The following is a 16,759-nucleotide window of genomic DNA, read 5'->3' on the forward strand; positions in this document are numbered from 1 at the left end:
ATTAATTCCAGACAGTTAATGATAAATAGCTAAGTGTTTTTCATTCCAAGCATTGTTCTCTTTTTTGACTTATTTTACTTTTTCGAACACGCCACAGTACAAAACGATAAAAGCATGTATCATTTGTGCTGATATCGTATCGGTTTAATATCGATATTGGCCAATTCTCAAGACTCCAATATCGGTATATCACAGGAATAATCATGTCACCTATAATACAAAGCTGACACAAAGTTATATCTTTGAATATACAGTCCAGGCCAAAAGTTTGGACACACCTTCTCATTCAATGCGTTTTCTTTATTTTCATGACTATTTACATTGTAGATTGTCACTGAAGGCATCAAAACTATGAATGAACACATGTGGAGTTATGTACTTAACAAAAAAAGGTGAAATAACTGAAAACATGTTTTATATTCTAGTTTCTTCAAAATAGCCAGCCACCCTTTGCTCTGATTACTGTTTTGCACACTCTAGGCATTCTCTCGATGAGCTTCAAGATGTAGTCACGTGAAATGGTTTTCACTTCACAGGTGTCATAGTTTTGATGCCTTCAGTGACAATCTACATTGTAAATAGTCATGAAAATTAGAAAAATGCATTGGAATGAGAAGGTGTGTCCAAACGTTTGGCCTGTACTGTATATCATTTTTGTTTTTAGAATTTTTTACAGAATAAAAAAATATATAAAAATTGTGCGGCATGCTTTGACTTTTTAGTATGCTGCCCTTGGTAGAAAACGTCTGGACACCCCCTGTTGTAACACATGAAGCCTTAAACGTACAATATTCCTAGCAAAGAGTGGAGTTGTAGATAAAGACCAACAACCATCATTTCAATGTAACCTACTTTATAGTTGACTCTCCATTTGTCAACAAATAATCAAATATTTTATATACACAAGTAAACAAATCAATGTTGATGAGAAATTTTAGATTTTTTTTTTTTTTTTTAGCACTGGAAGTCTTCCAATCATACTGCTTGCAAAACTGCAAAACTTGAAGTGTCACATTTTTACGGCCTTTCCCATTGACGTGCAGTACACGCGTCTATTGATTGGTCACATGACTGTCGGCGTATTTAAGTCCCTGGCTTTGCGTAAATCTTATTCAGGTGAAAGTTTTTGTTGAGACGATGAACAACTTTTGGAAAGCAACGACCTTCCTGGCGGCCATTGTAGTGGCAGGTAAGTGTATAAGAGCTGGGAGAGAAAATATTTGTCTCACGCTTCCCTTATTGAACGGTTGTTACACGATTAACGCATGGTTTTACTGAAAGAAAAAAGACCAGGTTTTCTTGTACAAATATGTTTTTTATGTTGCCGATTAAGAGACAATTAATGGTATATTTTTTTTCGAACATGCCAAAAAATGTACAAAGCAAAATCATTCTGATTTTTTTGTGTGTTGTTGTTGTATGACATACAATATAAATATGGCCTTAATAGTTTTCTGAGTTGAATAGTGAATGTTGTATATCTGTGAATACTGAGCATATATTACACCTTTATATTTCTTTATTTTCTGTTTCATTCATGATTTATTTTAATTATTCATTATTCAATTAGTTTTTATTTAATATTGAGTGAATTAAGTAAATGTAAAGATGGAAATGGAAAGGAAATGCAACATCAGGGTTACAATTGCACAATTGAAAATGTCCTAAAAAGGACCAGGAATATGTAGTAGTTTATTAATTTATCGTGTATTTATTTATTTATTTTTATTTTACAACAAAAAAAACAAAAAACTATATTTTCAAAATACATACAATAGATAATTTAAATATTTTTTTTAAATAAAAAATGTAAACCTCGATCAAATTGTACGAAAACTAAAGCATTTTTTCCCATAAGAAATCATGTAAATCCCAAAATTATACCCCAAAACAAATTACATAGAGAATAGTTATATTCATATATGTAGAAAACAATAAACTACATATTAATAATTAATTAAATAGATGAGTGCGATGAGGTGGCGACTTGTCCAGAGTGTAAAAGGCCTTCCACCCGAATGCAGCTGAGATAGGCTCCAGCAACCCCCGCGACCCCGAAAGAGACAAGCGGTAGAATGGATGGATAAATTAACATTTTAACGTTACTTTTACCTTTATAGAAGACTCTTGTTGGCAAAGAGGACTTGAATTCAATAGTGTTTCTCACTTTTTTTTTATCAAAGCGCTGGCACTCGCAATTTTCTTTGACCCCATGGTGGCTTGGCTGGGACTGATTTACCAATTCATGGGATTTTTTTGTTTGGACCCCCTTATACACAGAATAATTTGCATTGAAAACAGACTATAGTGGTTTGTTATGCGCAATGTTTGGTACGGGGTACAACATTTTGGTGACATTTTTTGTAAAAAACCAAGCCCTATGAAAAATTCCACTGGTTCATCAATTATGGAATCTGATCCGATACGAAAAATTGCCTGAATTTTCTATTTCATCTACACATGTTGCACTTCACATGTAATCAAACGTAATGTATATGAGTTTTGATACAAGTATCATTGGAACTCATTAGATTGTGCAGTAAAGGGTGTATGACATCTGCAGTATGGCATTCCTGTGGTTGTCTAAAAAGGTGGGGTCGAAAAAAAATTCCAGTACAAACATCTTGTATGTCGAGAAGTGAGGCTTCTTTTGTTTGTTGCACGTCATACTAACGTTAATTACTGCACAACTAATGGAACCACACCTATTGTGTACTGTCACTGTGCAACAAAAATGACGCACCTCCCTGAGCGAGGACTGGTAATATAATAATTTTTTTTTTTGTGTGTGGGTATAATAGGGCAACTTTTGCACACAAACATAAAAGAATCTCACATCACTGTGCACTACATTCTCGGGCTGATGACAGCCTTCTACCATTGAATAACATGTCATTTAAATAATGGTGGTTCTCCTTTCAGAGTCCAATATAACCTTTTCCAAAAATATCTGGAATATTGCAGAAGTTTGGATGCACAGTGGATTGAGCTGGGCCAAGACATTCTGTTTTGTAAATAATTTGGTGTGTTTTTCTAAAAATACAACCTATAATCATTTGCAGTCTTACTTTCATTATATATAAAAGGTCCATGTGCCTGAACAGCCGTTACTTTGTTAAAGTCATCCTTATTTTTTTTAAGTTTTAAAAGTCTGTTAGCGACCTTGTGAGTTTTGCACTTCCACATGGTGAATCGGAGTACTACTGCAATTTTTTTTATTTGATTAGCAAGAAAAACGATGTCCCATTCAATATATTACACAGGCTGTATGAAGTCATGCTTAAAATGTTTCCGCAAACTAAACATTATATTGGCGACATGCTGACAAAAGCGTTTGCGTTTCCTCAGAACTCAATTCTCTTAACTGCACGAAGAGTGAAAGCTTGCTTGCGCACAAATCAGAGAAAAAAGACTCACAGCAGTCTCATCATTGATTTCTATGCTGTATTTGCCAAAGTGCACTCAGCAGTGCGCGCAGTACACTAAGAGGGAACGCCAGCTTGCGCACTAAAGATGAAAAACTGGGAAATGTGCAAATTGTGCGATTTTTTATCTAGAGAGGCTGTTTACAAATTGCAGGGGTTTTACAGATTGTATTCAAATACAAGTTAAACAGTCTTGGTCCCAGGATTGACCCCTGGTGTGCACCACAAGCTATGTTTAAAGGGGCTGTTTGCAACTTGCTCAAAGTTACATTTTTTATTGCCAAAAAATATAACGAGAACACCTCCGGCTTGCTTTTGTTATCACAGAACATTACTTTTCTACTCATAAACAAACCATATTTTAGGTTGGATTAAGTAGGAGGATGGGCGGTTTATTTCAAACCACCTTTTTAAGTCATTCATTTTCTCTGTGTTTTAGTTTCTCTGGTGGATTCTGGATTCTCTCCTTAACAATTTGCAGTAGTGTCCTCGATAGATAATACATCTGGGGTTTCACAAATGGTATTTAAATACAAGTTAAAGAGTTCTGGTCCCAGGATTGACCCCTGGTGTGCACCACAAGCTATGTTTAAAGGGGCTGTTTGCAACTTGCTCAAAGTTACATTTTCTAACCCCCCCCCCAAAATATAACAAGAACACCTCCGGCTAGCTTTTTTTATCATAGCACATTAATTTCTACTCATAATTTTAGTTTGGATTAAGTATGAGGAAGGGCGGTTTATTTCAAACCACCTTTTTACGCAATTCATTTTCTCTGTGTTTTAGTTGCTGTGGGGGATTCTCTCATTAACAAATTGCAGTTGTGTCCTCTCAATAATACTTCTGGGGTTTCACAAATGGTATTTAAATACAAGTTAAACAGTCTTGGTCCCAGGATTGACCCCTGGTGTACACCACAAGCTATGTTTAAAGGGGCTGTTTGCAACTTTCTCAAAGTTAAATTTTTTTATCCCCCCAAAAATATAACAAGAACACCTACGGCTAGCTTTTGTTATCACAGAACATTACTTTTCTACTCATAAACAACCATATTTTAGTTTGGATTAAGTATGAGGATGGGCAGTTTATTTCAAACCACCTTTTTAAGTAAGTCATTTTCTCTGTGTTTTAGTTGCTCTGGTGGATTCTCTCATTAACAAATTGTAGTAGTGTCCTCTGTAAATAATACATCTGGGATTTTACAAATGGTATTTAAATACAGGTTAAACAGTCTTGGTCCCAGGATTGACCCCTGGTGTACACCACAAGCTATGTTTAAAGGGGCTGTTTGCAACTTGCTCAAAGTTACATTTTTTAATCCCCCCAAAAATATAACAAGAACACCTACGGCTAGCTTTTGTTATCATAGAACGTTACTTTTCTACTCATAATTGTAGTTTGGATTAAGTATGAGGAAGGGCGGTTTATTTCAAACAACCTTTTTAAGTAAATCCTGGTCTCTGTGTTTTAGTTGCTCTGGTGGATTCTCTCATTAACAAATTGCAGTAGTGTCCTCTGTAGATAATACTTCTGGGGTTTTACAAATGCTATTTATTGATTGATTGATTGAGAAGTTTATTGACATCTTAAACAATTGAATCCATGTAGTGCTTTAAAAAGGCAAATGGATGGCACAAAAAGCCAAAAGGCTTGTTTCCATTGTGGTCCATTAAATATTCATCACATTTGATACATTCAATAATAAAAGATATATAACCTGTAACATGTATATAAAAAATTACATTTAAAAAATTTATAAATTATGTACATATACATATATTGTTTTACATATGATTTGAAAAACAATATATACAAAAAACGGGGGCAGAGGGTATATACACTATGTGCATGACACTATGTACATGACTATGCGCATGTTGACTCCAAGAGTGTGCAAAACAGAATGACAAAATATATATACACTATAACCACATATAAACCTGTTTGATGCTTCGGAAAAATACAGGTTAAAGAGTTTTAGTCCCAGGATTGACCCCTTGTGTACACCGAAAGCTATACTTAGGTTGCTTCCAGTAACATACGCTAATGGTTTAACAGAACATATATTTATTTCAAAGTGTCTGTATTTTTTTCATAATTACTAATGATACTGAATAAAAATTGTGCGTCGGTCCGGGGAATTTGTCTGGCGTTCGGTGTGTATCCACTCATCGCTCCAAGGATCGTGTGCACATACACAAAAGCAGTCGTAAGAGAAGCAACTCACAGTTTGCAGTAATGTTGTTGTGACGATAGAATGCACATTCAATTATAGCTAACATTCGTAACAAAACTTTGCTCAATTGCTGTGATTAGCGGATCAAACACAAAGCATGTGTGGGACATAAGGGCACAGTTTGCCTCATTATGTGCTCAATGCCAGAACAGGGAGGGTTTACGTCCGAATCAACGACACTTCTGCTGGTTTCAATGAAGTAGCGCAATCTGTAGAAACACGTGTTCAAGAAACAAATAAACAATCCCATCTTTGCACTGGAGGTCTTAATAAATATGTAAAAAAAAATCTTGCTATATAGAAACTATGACTCCATTTCCCAACTCTGCAGCAAGATAGACAGCATGAATTATTGTAAGAATCCTCCTCACTTAAAATCACTACAATGATTGTTTTTCTTTTTCTCGTTGAACAGGACACTGCCTGGACTGCCGCTTCTGTCCTGTAGCTCTACTAGATCTTTGTCTATTTGGAAGCGATGTCACATGTGATAACCTAACCCAGCTTTGCTACCGAGGAAGTGCGGGTGAGTAGAATTTATTGTTTATTTTGCAACATATTTAACTTTAGATGTGGAGACCCTGTGACTTTTATTTCTGCCTTTTTTCTTTGCTGTTTGCGTTCACCTGGACAAATGATTTTTTAGAGGCATAAATGAGATTCATCACAGCAACGAAAAGTTATCATAATAAGGAAAAGGCTATAATTTAATACAGTAAAAACAAATTATATCAAATTGGTATAGCAATATCATATAATGATGTTTATGTTACAAATCGACTAGAAGCTACATGCTTAAATGTTCTATTTCCAGTGGTTCTCGAACTTTTTTCACCAAGTACCACCATAATGATGAACATTAAAATACAGTAGCGTAGTAGGCCTAAATATTCACTAAAAACAGGGTTTTATTCAACGAACAAACAAAACAAAATTACACACAGTTTGAACAGTAACACTGTGTTTTAATATAGGGAAATAAAACACTGTACTTGAAAACAAGAGATTCTACGGCATACTACTAAATGGAGACTGCTTACAACCAGTGGTGCACGTACGACAGTTTGAAAATCACTCTTCTATTCAATTCACCACAGAGTCGAGTGTGTTACTGTGCACTGAATGCGATATTGTATTTATATTCAACTCTGAATGTCGTGTCTCCAAACAGCCTGCAATAAAAATCTGCGTACGCTTGCTGTTTTCTAATACCGAGGGATTCATTTCTAATTGAGAGTAGTTTTCTTAAATTAAAAAAATTAAAGACTGAATGACTGAGCACAGCACTGCGCTTGCGCATTACGTACTTACCTAGGCAGAGGAAAAGTAGTTCCCACTAATCATTTAGACAAGATCTCATTCATTTAGTTACTTCCCACTGCGTTGTTGTTACTGATAAACATTGTTTCACTGCTAAAGTGTATGAAAATACTAATATCGATATTTTGATTTGAAAATTCAATGTTAGAGCATAAAGAGCTGGTATCGGCGGTATTCATATTTCCATATCGAGCCGCACATCACTACTGTGTAGCATAAGCTAACAGTGCGACAGTACATGCGTGTTGTTTTACGATGACCTCATCAGTCCCATTAATGCTGACCAAGCAGTTTGCTCCTTCCCCCTATTGCAACGTTGGTTTTGATGTTGACGCGTTGCGCGATGAGAGAGCTTAGTTGTCACTTTCCCATGCATGCCAAATCCTTATTCTAGTTTAAGGGTAAGTGTTCATATTCCAGAAACTGTCCGTCTCCAATGTTTGTCTGCTTCCATTAATCACCATTCCGACAGACTGTTATATTATTTCTTATACGTTTATGTACATTACATGAGAAGCTTATTAGGGTCCGAGCAGCTGCTGCGAGAGCCCTGTTGTAATTGGTCCGTGCATTATTTTCCTCCAACTTTAACATGCACAAAAACGTATACATTTTTGCGGATTTTTTTTTTATTTTGGGGTTATCGAGCACAAAGTTTAAAAAACTGACTCTCTGGCACCCCCTTAAAAATGTGAAAAAAATGAGCCTCTGCCACCAGATTTACGTACGGTCACGAAAATGGCTGGAAACGTCTGTCAGTACAGGATGCACGTAAAAGTCTTAATAGTCCATATTTGAAAACAAACAGGAAGTGGGCTATCTTGGTCTCAGTCGGCCCTTTTTAGGCCAAAAAACAACTTGAACAAACTCCTCCTACAGACTTTGACTAAATGAGTTGTGGTTGAAATTAGGACTGCAACAACTAATCGATTAAATCGATTAAAATCGATTATAAAAATAGTTGGCGATTAATTTAGTCATCGATACGTTGGATCTATGCTATGCGCATGCGCAGAGGCAATTTTGTTTTTATTTTTAAAAATATGTTTTTTTTTTTTTTTTGTTTGTTTTTTTTATAAACCTTTATTTATAAACTGCAACATGTACAAACAGCTGAGAAACAAAAATCAAAATAAGTATGGTGCCAGTATGCTGTTTTTTTCCCAAATGTAGTTTGTCTCTTTTATCCCATTATTAATCGATCTATCGAAGTAATAATCGACAGATTAATCGATTATCAAATTAATCGTTAGTTGCAGCCCTAGTTGAAATGACAGATACGAGACAGATGGCTGATCATAAATTACAAGGGAATTTTGCCTCCACCATAGGATGTGGGCGGGGCATGGTGCCAAACTTTGATTTGATGGTTCGCCACCAAACGTTCAACATTTACAGTATAACTTGGCTCCACAAATTCAGATCTTGACCAGAGTTGGTACAAATGCAATGACACCCTAAAGTATTGGATCGGTTGGTACCTACAGTATTTGTATCCATTCTTAATGGGCGGAGCCTGGCGGCAAAAACTACTCCTCGCCATCAACCATCGAACTGTCATTACTGCATTTAAGATCAGATCTCCTTTCAAACTGATATAAAGCTTTTAGGTTGGGGTCTGATCGCGACTACGTGTTGATATTGACACTAATTTTGTACCCTTTTGGTGTAAAATTATAACGATCATAACTTCCTTCTGCATGCTCTGATCTTCCTGAAAATGTCTGTGGTGTGTCGAGCATCGGGAAGGATGTGACTACAACACAACACAAATTTCTAATTTGCGCCTTTACTCGATATTTCTCTTTGTCCAACGAGCTGTAGTTCATAAAAGTGCTGCAAACTTAAAAATATTACTTTATATTAACTTGTTACCACAGTCGTCGAAAAGTAATTTACACTTCAAAACTACAGGAGGAGCCCTAGACCAAAATAATAATAACAGAAATTTTTTAGTTTTCGAGTTTGGACACTTGTAACTCATCTACTTTGATCAAAATTGACACGTTTGTGCAGGGTTAGACAACTTAATGCCAAACCAGGTTTAATCTGGATTTTAATGGATTTTAGTTTTTAAAAAATAAAACACTTCAGCATGTTTCAGTGCTTATATTTTGCTCTTAAATGATATCTAATATGAACCAGGGGTGGGTAATACTACATACTTTGGTATTGATTGTATACCAAGTAAATACAAGTCGAGTACAGTCAGTGGTACTTCGGTTTTGGTTAGTAATACGTTCCAAAAGGTCTGACGAAAAGAGAATCGTACAAAAACAGAAGCAATTTTATAATTTCATATAATGTAAAAAATATTACCACAAAACACATTACTTAGAAACTTATTATATAGAGCAAGCTCAATTTATGAACGTAATTGGTTTTTGAACAGGCTTTGTAAATAGAAAAGTTTGTATATTGAAGCAGGTTTCTCCAAAGGAAAAAATAAACATTAATAATGGGTTCCAGCCTCGACTAAAGTACATATTTTAGTAAATATTTGTACACGTTGAACACAATAACACGCTATATAGTACTGTATATCACACAAACATAACAGAGATCACCTTTCTATTTAAAAACAAAGCTAAAATCCAGATGGACTGTCCTTTGCAGCCTTATGCTGACACGCACCCACACTGTCACTAGCCCTGTGATGCACTCACAGTTGGAAATCACAAAACTCCTTAACTTTAACAGCCATTCGAACATGATGAAGTTCATTACTCCCCCTTTCCTTTTTTTTAAATGTATGATTGCACTTTTTTCAGAGTTCCCCGGACCATTGCCGATCAGAATATACACTCGCGGCTGCCTGGATCGAAACTTGTGTGAGGTTACGATGAACGGCACGGCCCTTGGAACTCCTTACACCGCCTCTTTCGACTGTTGTGTCACCGACATGTGCAACGGTGCCGCGCCCCTCCAGCTCTCCCTGACAATGGCTGCCGGGGTGGCGCTTTTTTCGCTGTTGGCCATATAGGAGGTTGGACTGTCGCATGATCCATTATACAGGTTCTTGCACATCACGCCTGATAAATCATCTTTGTCATGAATATGATGGATATCAGTAAATACTTGCATATTCCTGTATCTTATTATTAACTTATACGCAAATACTGCACATCCATGTCAGCCTCTTCAGTTGTGAATATTGATTTTGATATTGAAACCAGATATTTAGATATCATAGATAAAATAAACCAGTCTTCAGTTGAAATGAACGATATCACATGCATAGCTTTTTAGACAATATGTGAGTATCTTACAGTGTGTCCAGAAAAACATGATGTTGTAATATAAATTAATATACGAATAAATGGAGGTGGTTGTGGGACAAAGAGTATTTGCTTATTTACATATATAGATAGTTGTGTTTGGGTTAGTAAAATAATACATGAATATATTTTTTGACAAATATATATATATATATATATATATATATATATATATATATATATATATATATATATATATATATATATATATATATATATATATATATATATATATAGTAAGAAATTCCACTAATCAACCCTGATAAGGCACACCTGTGAAGTGAAAACCATTTCAGGTGACTACCTCTTTAAGCTCATCGAGAGAATGCCAAGAGTGTGCAAAGCGGTAATCAGAGCAAAGGGTGGCTATTTTGAAGAAACTAGAATATAAAACATGTTTTCAGTTGTTTCACCTTTTTCTATTAAGTACATAACTCCACATGTGTTCATTCATAGTTTTGATGCCTTCAGTGACAATCTACAATGTAAATAGTCATGAAAATAAAGAAAACGCATTGAATGAGATGGTGTGTCCAAACTTTTGACCTGTACTGTAAATATATATGTACTTATATACAGTATATATATATATATATTACATAGTATCTTCAAACTTGCTACTGAGGATGAAAGATCTCCTGATCAGTTTAGTTTTTAATTGGCAAGTTGTGTATGAGATGCAGTTATAAATACCTGTTGATATTTTGATGTCGAACCTAAATGTGTTTAGTCCATAGCAAAAAATAAATACTTTCAGATTTTGGATATCCACTTTATCGACTGACTGTGACCATGGATCGATGTTCTATTGGAGCCTGCTGCAGGAGTATGAAATATCCACCTTTGAACATAAAAGAAAATATCTCTGATGACTATGATAAACTAGTATTTATCACAAAAACATTTGACCAAATATGTAACACAAATACTGTATGTCGCCATAGGCACATTACATTGTCTTCACATTTTAATAATGTACCAGGTTTGGAAGGTAATGCCTATTTCGGACCTAAAATCAAGTAAATACAAATATTGCTGATACTTTCCACTTGAAATTGTTTTAAGATTGTGACTTGTCTTTGATTTGTTGATCTTGATTATAATTAGGATTAGCAGTATCTTGATACAAGCTTTTCACTTCCGATACGATTGACTATTGGGCAATATCGATATTGACCCGCTATCAGCACCAATAATACATACTTTTAACTTTTTTTGTAGTTAGGGATGTTAGAAAAGGCTTGAACAAGTGATATGTTGTTTTGATTTTGTGGGCACTACATCTTGGATCTTGTCCTTGAGTGGAGTGTGGAATAGGTAGTATACTAGTTAGTTGTTATTTGCATCCCTGGGGAAAATGATGGAATCACCAGACTTGGAAGATGTTCATTCAGATGTTTATTTTGTAGAAAAAACAGACATGACACACAACTATAGTCATTTCAAATGGCAACGTTCGGGCTTTAAGAAACATTAAAAGAAATCCAGAACATCAATCGCAGTAGTCGGTAAGAGTTTAATTTTTATTTTAAACAGAGTGAAAAACTTATGGAATCACTCAATTTTGAGGACGAACATATGGAATCATAAAAAATAAACCAAAAAAAACACTTTGTTGCACCACCTCTGCCTTTTATAACAGCTTGCAGTCTCTGAGGCAGGTACTTAACGAGTGACAAACAGTACTATTCATCAGTCTTGCTCCAACTTTCTTTGTCGGATCAGCTTTGCCGGTTGGAGTCTTGTCATTGAACATTTTCAATAATATTTCAAAAAAAAGATACTGGTGTACACCAATGGATAATGTACTCAACTTTGACAGCCCTAATAAAAATATAACTAAATTATAATACAAATGTGAAAAACGCAACAACAAAAACACTGATATTTTTGAAAGATTGATACTATCGCAACACTTAAGTCAATCACACTGTGTAAAGAACCAATGAAGATATGGTATAGCAATACAACACTAAATTAAATAGGAAACTCACTTGCTGCTGTATCATTCACACCAGCAACTTCACTTTATGTTCATGCTATGCCAATTAGCACCAGGCTTGAGTGCATTACCCATCCCTTATTGGTCAGAAACACTTCACTTTCACTTCCTTCCCACTTTTTTAAACAAATGTATTCTTTCCCTGTATCTACAATAGTTTAATTGGGATAGAGCATTGATCCTGGTCTTCAAACCTCAGCACTTGTGAATCGTAACTTTTCCATCTTAACAAGGATATCATTAGGCTGCTTGGTTACTACTTTTGCTTTCATAACAGCAGAACCTTTAACATGCTCCAGGAACTTCTTATGATGTTCATTTTCACTTCCATGATGATGGCTTTCCTTTTCTTTGGCGCACTGAAACCATAAGAGCCTGAGTTACGCTTTGGAGACATAATGAAGTGCAAAAAGTGAACTAATAAGCATTGTTATCCTTCCTCAATGTAGCTTTGTGGAAGTCTGGCCCATATAGGCTAGGTTCACACTGAATGATGTACAGTATAACACCCAAAACCGATTTTTTTAAATTAAATTTGATGTTTTTATGCAGTCGTTCACATTGCAAAATAAAATGTGACTTCTATATGTGTTCAATAACTTAATTATTGAAGTATTAAGATTATTATTCCGTTCAGTTTGCATGTCACAAAATGCTGTAAAAACAAAAGGCATTATTTTTAGACAAAATGTGTATGTTCTCTTTTTTTTTAAGTACGGTTTAAGCACCATTAGAGCAGGTTTCAAATAACAACATGCAAGGTCCGCTTCTTCCTACTCCTTTTCGAACATGTTGAATTGTGTATATGTGAACGTGAGATTTGATCCACTGTAACTTTACATGCATGTTCCAAATAAACTTAATTTAACTCAGGGGTGTCCAAACTTTTTCCACTGAGGGCTGCACACAGAAAAATTAAATCATATGGGGGCCATTTTGGTGTTTTTCATTTTCAAAAGCAACACAATACAGAGGTGTTTTTTTTACCTTTACAGCTGACCTCAAGTTTTGTCCCGGAGACTCAGAAGGGTCTCATTCATAAAAATGTTAAAAATAAGTTGTATCAATATCTTTTTTTAAACGTTTGCATCTGTAGATAAACTTCAGCTCTATCTGTTGACATAAAGTTTTATTTTTTTATTGTCTATGTTTTTATCCCCTTTTTGTTAAACACATGAAATATGCAAAATCCCAAAAGTGTTTATTAAACCTAAACCTAACCCTTGACCCTCACCCTAAAATTGTCAGGGAGCCAAACTCATAACTCATAAAAGTGTTGGAAATATACGGAGCCCCTAAGGGACATGGGAATTTATTTATTTTTTAGACATGTATCTCGTGCGCACGAGAAAGTATCTCGTGGCCACGAGAAAGTTTCTCGTGGCCACGAGAAACTTTTTATAAAAAAAATAAAATAAAAAATATATATATATTAATTTCTTTCTTTTTTCTTTTTTTTTTAATAAAAAGTTTCTCGTGGCCACGAGAAAGTTTCTCGTGGCCACGAGAAAGTTTTGCCACGAGAAACTTTCTCGTGGCCACGAGAAAGCATTGGATGCGTGCTGATGGTTTGGTGTGTGTTAAAATGGCAGTTTAGGAGTTAATATGGCTGTATTTCCAATTAGAACTTTCCCCCATGTGTGTTGTGGCAAAATGTGAATGCTTGATTAGTAGGTGTGAGACAAACACTTTATCCTCTACCGTTCAAACGTTTGGGGTCACATTGAAATGTCCTTATTTTTGAAGGAAAAGCACTGTACTTTTCAATGAAGATAACTTTCAACTAGTCTTAACTTTAAAGAAATACACTCTATACATTGCTAATGTGGTAAATGACTATTCTAGCTGCAAATGTCTAGTTTTTGGTGCAATATCTACATAGGTGTATAGAGGCCCATTTCCAGCAACTATCACTCCAGTGTTCTAATGGTACAATGTGTTTGCTCATTGGCTCAGAAGGCTAATTGATGATTAGAAAACCCTTGTGCAATCATGTTCACACATCTGAAAACAGTTTAGCTCGTTACAGAAGCTACACAACTGACCTTCCTTTGAGCAGATTGGGTTTCTGGAGCATCACATTTGTGGGGTCAATTATACGCTCAAAATGGCCAGAAAAAGAGAACTTTCATCTGAAACTCGACAGTCTATTCTTGTTCTTAGAAATGAAGGCTATTCTACAAAATTGTTTGGGTGACCCCAAACTTTTGAACGGTAGTGTATATATATATTATATATTACTGTAACTTGTTCTGAAAAATAGTAGTTATTTTGTATGTCAAATTTAGTGTTTGTGTGTATATATGTATACTGTATATATGTATGTGTGTTTCTTCCTATACAGTATACATGTATATGTGTGTGTGTGCGTGTATATACTGTGTATATATATATATATATATATATATATATATATATTTGCTGCAGGTCCGCAAGCCACGCCCACCCCCCACAGCCACAGAAGAGGAAAACTGTCCTTTCCCGGGCATGATAAAGTCTTAAATAATGTCAAACACGTAGCGTTACAATAACCAGGAAGATAAAGTGTTTGTCTCACACCTACTAATCAAGCATTCACATTTTGCCACAACACACATGGGGGAAAGTCCTAATTGGAAATACAGCCATATTAACTCCTAAACTGCCATTTTAACACACACCAAACCATCAGCACGCATCCAATGCTTTCTCGTGGCCACGAGAAAGTTTCTCGTGCGCACGAGATACATGTCTAAAAAAAAATAATTCCCATGTCCCTTTAGGGGCTCCGTAGAAATAAGTCGTACATTTTTTTATTTTTTTTTTACTTTCAACCCTTACATCTCTAGATCAACTTATAGCCATAAATGACACATGTTTATTTATTTTTTTAATGTTTTTTTTTTCCTTTTGTCATAGAAAACCACACAATATATGCAATATTTTCTCCCCAAAAATGTTTCAAAGTGGATTATTTAAAGTGAAGTAATTAGAGCCTTCAATAGGTCGATAATTCATAACATTAATTTTGACTCACTATTTTTTTTTGTTGAACAATGACAGTTTCAAAAAAGTCATTGACTTCACTATAAAAGTGGGTGACATTTTTATCACCAGGAAAGATGAGGTCACCTACCTAGGTTCCATTCTAGAGGCTAATCTTTCCTGTGATAAAATGGCAACCAAGGCAATCAAAAAGGTCACTCAACGAACGAGATTTCTCTACAGAATCTCCTCTCTGGTCAACAAAAGCACCTTGAAGATTCTAGCGGGATCTCTCGTTCAACCCTTTTTCGATTATGCTTGCACCTCCTGGTACCCTAGCACCTCCAAAACCCTCAAATCTAGACTCCAAACATCCCAGAACAAGCTAGTCAGATTACTTGTAGACCTCCACCCCAGATCACACCTCACTCCTACCCACTTCTCCAAAGTGGGCTGGCTCAGGGTGGAGGACAGAGTAAAACAACTTGCACTGAGCCTAGTCTATAAAATCCGCTACACCTCCCTGATACCGAAGTACATGTCAAACTACTTCCTTAACGTAAATGACCGCCATAACCACAACACCAAAGGGAGCTCCACTAACCACGTTAAACCCAGAATCCGATCTAACAAAGGTCTTAACTCATTCTCTTTCTATGCCACATCAATATGGAATGCACTCCCAACAGGTGTTAAAGAAAGGGCATCTCTATCCTCCTTCTAAACCGCACTTAAACAACACCTCCAGTCAACTACAACCCTTGACTAACACCCTCCCCCTTCCACATCCCACCTCCCCGGATTGTAAATAACCAAATGTAAATAATCAAATGTATATACTTGTTCTTATGCTTTCTGAACTCACTATGTTCCCTGCTCTCTGTACATATCCTACCAAGTCAGACCTACACTGTTTCAATGTCCATTTCTCTGATGATGCAATTGCTGATGACTGAAGTGCTGATATCAACTAAACCCTCCTCATCCCACCCCCCGGATTGTAAATATTGTACATAATGTAAATAATTCAATGTATATACTCTGATGATTAAGTTGTGGGATGACTGTCTTATGCTGATAGTATATATTTGTACCATGAATTGATTAACGTGGACCCCGACTTAAACAAGTCGAAAAACTTATTCGGGTGTTACCATTTAGTGGTCAATTGTACGGAATATGTACAGTACTGTGCAATCTACTAATAAAAGTTTTAATCAATCAATCAATCAATCAATTCAAAGCATAACACTGCCTGCATGACAACTTTGTGGCATTAGAGTCAACATTGTAACTTTTTCTTGTTACATTTCCACCTGTATGCTCTTTTATTGCACTTTTTGATGTTTTTTTTAGTGATAGTATTTTTTTAGAATGCCGCGGGCCGTTAAAAACTGGCAAATAGCCCCGCGGCCGCACTTCTGGCTTAGCTGACCCTACTCACCATGAATTGATTAACGTGGACCCCGACTTAAACAAGTCGGAAAACTTATTTGGGTGTTACCATTTAGTGGTCAATTGTACGGAATATGAA

This window comes from Entelurus aequoreus, linkage group LG20, assembly GCF_033978785.1.
Source record: "Entelurus aequoreus isolate RoL-2023_Sb linkage group LG20, RoL_Eaeq_v1.1, whole genome shotgun sequence".
NCBI lineage: Eukaryota > Metazoa > Chordata > Actinopteri > Syngnathiformes > Syngnathidae > Entelurus > Entelurus aequoreus.